This window comes from Zea mays, chromosome 3 (genome assembly GCF_902167145.1).
Source record: "Zea mays cultivar B73 chromosome 3, Zm-B73-REFERENCE-NAM-5.0, whole genome shotgun sequence".
In the NCBI taxonomy this organism is placed as follows: domain Eukaryota; kingdom Viridiplantae; phylum Streptophyta; class Magnoliopsida; order Poales; family Poaceae; genus Zea; species Zea mays.
In genome coordinates this window covers 105,885,202-105,887,220 of record NC_050098.1, presented here as the reverse complement: position 1 = coordinate 105,887,220, position 2,019 = coordinate 105,885,202, and the positions used below count along the sequence as shown (strand labels likewise).

The 2,019-nt window shown below is 38.1% G+C and overlaps 1 long non-coding RNA gene across 1 annotated transcript; it reads right to left on the bottom strand.

Annotated features, from left to right (window-relative positions):
* Positions 1–752: 752 nt before the first annotated feature.
* Positions 753–1,712, bottom strand: LOC103650316 (uncharacterized). The gene is made up of 3 exons (XR_564066.3): positions 1,479–1,712; positions 1,314–1,383; positions 753–832 (listed from the first exon to the last, which is right to left on the bottom strand). It is a non-coding gene; the product is annotated as an uncharacterized lncRNA (long non-coding RNA).
* Between the last annotated feature and the right edge of the window lie 307 nt (positions 1,713–2,019).

Below are 2,019 nucleotides of genomic sequence, written 5' to 3'. Positions count from 1 at the left end.
AACATTTACGATAGTTGCCAAAAACTCTATTGCCACAACATATTTCATGGTAATAAGTGTTAATGCCACGTTTAAATCTGTTGCAAATGGCTTTGTTACCACAAGATGCTTCGTGGCAACAAAACACTAGTGCCACACAAGTGACTCATGGCAACAAGATGTATTGCCATGCAAATAATTTCGTTGCATTTGATCATTTTGCAACATAATGTGTCTCGTGGCTACATGATCTTTTTGCTATAAAAATTATCTATGGTAAGAACCGTTATAACAACAACAAAAAAATATCATAACTAATGATGTTGCAACAAGAAGAAAAAGTTGCGACTATTGAAGTCCCAACGAAATAGATCCATGGTAATTACATCTTATTGCAACAAAAAAATCATTGCAACTGAACCATACAACAACTAATAAAACCGTTGCATTTACAAATATTCAAACCCACAATTTATACGACAATGCATTTTGCATTTCTATTGGGTATAAAATGTTATGCAAAAGAATTATATTTTACATCAGTAACGTCAGAACCAAAATTGACAACCATAATATTTGTCTCTTGTCTCATATATTAACTATATCCATACCATAAGTTGTAACAAATAGGTTGCACCAAATAAATAGTGGCCAAATACAAATTAATTTGATAACATAGCTCACAATCACAGCATCCTCGTACTAGCTTGGATTGTGATAACATAGATAATAAACTACTCAGGACTAGCAAATTATTGGAAGTTTTTTTTTGCCATCGTGTACCCCTCCATCCCCTCCATTGATGCAAGCGATGGTTAGCTAGGCTGACGACGATATCACGACGACAAGGAACCTGTTGGAAGTGTTCAAAACAATAATTAGTAAAGCTACAATAACTTGGTTAATCATTAGTGGAAGACTACAACTGTAGTGCCTACAGCTACAGCTACACTACATCACAACTCCTAGCAAGCAGCATCAGCAGCAACCATCAGCAAGCAGCAAGCAGCAACACGCAACAAGCAGCAAGCAGCATGCAGCATGCAGCAAGCAGCAGCAACAACACGCAGCAGCACACAGCTAGCAGCGGCAAGAAACAAACAGTAGCACGCAGCAACAGGAAGCACGCAGCAGCAAGCGTTCTACTCTATCTCTACCAGAGAAGGCAGCTGCAACACCAGCCTAACAAGAGCGAAAACAAGCTACCAAATAAGCATGCTGCACAGAGCCACAAACATGTGTACTGCTCCTATGGTTAACTAAAATCTGTTTAGGCTACTAAAATCCATTGCATGCACAACTACAAAAGAAATAAAAATAGATTGTGAACATACCTTAAACACACTTTGATAGAGCTTCTTAAGTTGATCTACCTTGCTTCTCGCTTGCACTTGCGGATTGTACCTATTATCATATTCAGGATTACAAAAACAAAACTATCAAAAAATGTTGTAAAACAGTTTATATGATCATAATGCAAGAACATTTGCATTCCATACACATTCGCTTCTTTTGTTGCCCCTTGCCTGCACACGTCTTGTCACAGCATTCCTTAAAGTGTAAGAGCTAATATAGTTTGCTGGCATATTGTCTTTCTTATTGTTTGTGTCTGGTGTACGAACGTTGTTTGCACTACTTGGTGCAGGTGCAGGAGGATCATCTGGGATGAGTTCAGGAGGTTTAGTAGGGACAACGGAAGAAGGATCGATTGGAGTGGTGCTTTCACGGTTGCTCTGCATTAAACAATTGATCAAACAATTTATGTTGCAAAAGTTTCTAATAGCAATGATGGTAAAAATACAAATATCAAATTTTATACCTGTTGTGCTACAACAGCAAGGGTAGCAACCATTTCTTGCCTCATTTCTTCTCTAAGCACTTGTCTTTTTCTTTCTTCTTCTTCTTGCAGTGCTTGCATTTTTTCCTGTAGTATTCTTTCTCGTTCTGCAACCTCACACGCAAGTTTTTCATTTAACAACTGGACCTGACTTTCGAGTTCAATGTTCTTTTGGTTGGTTGCAATCGTGGCACGAGCTTGTT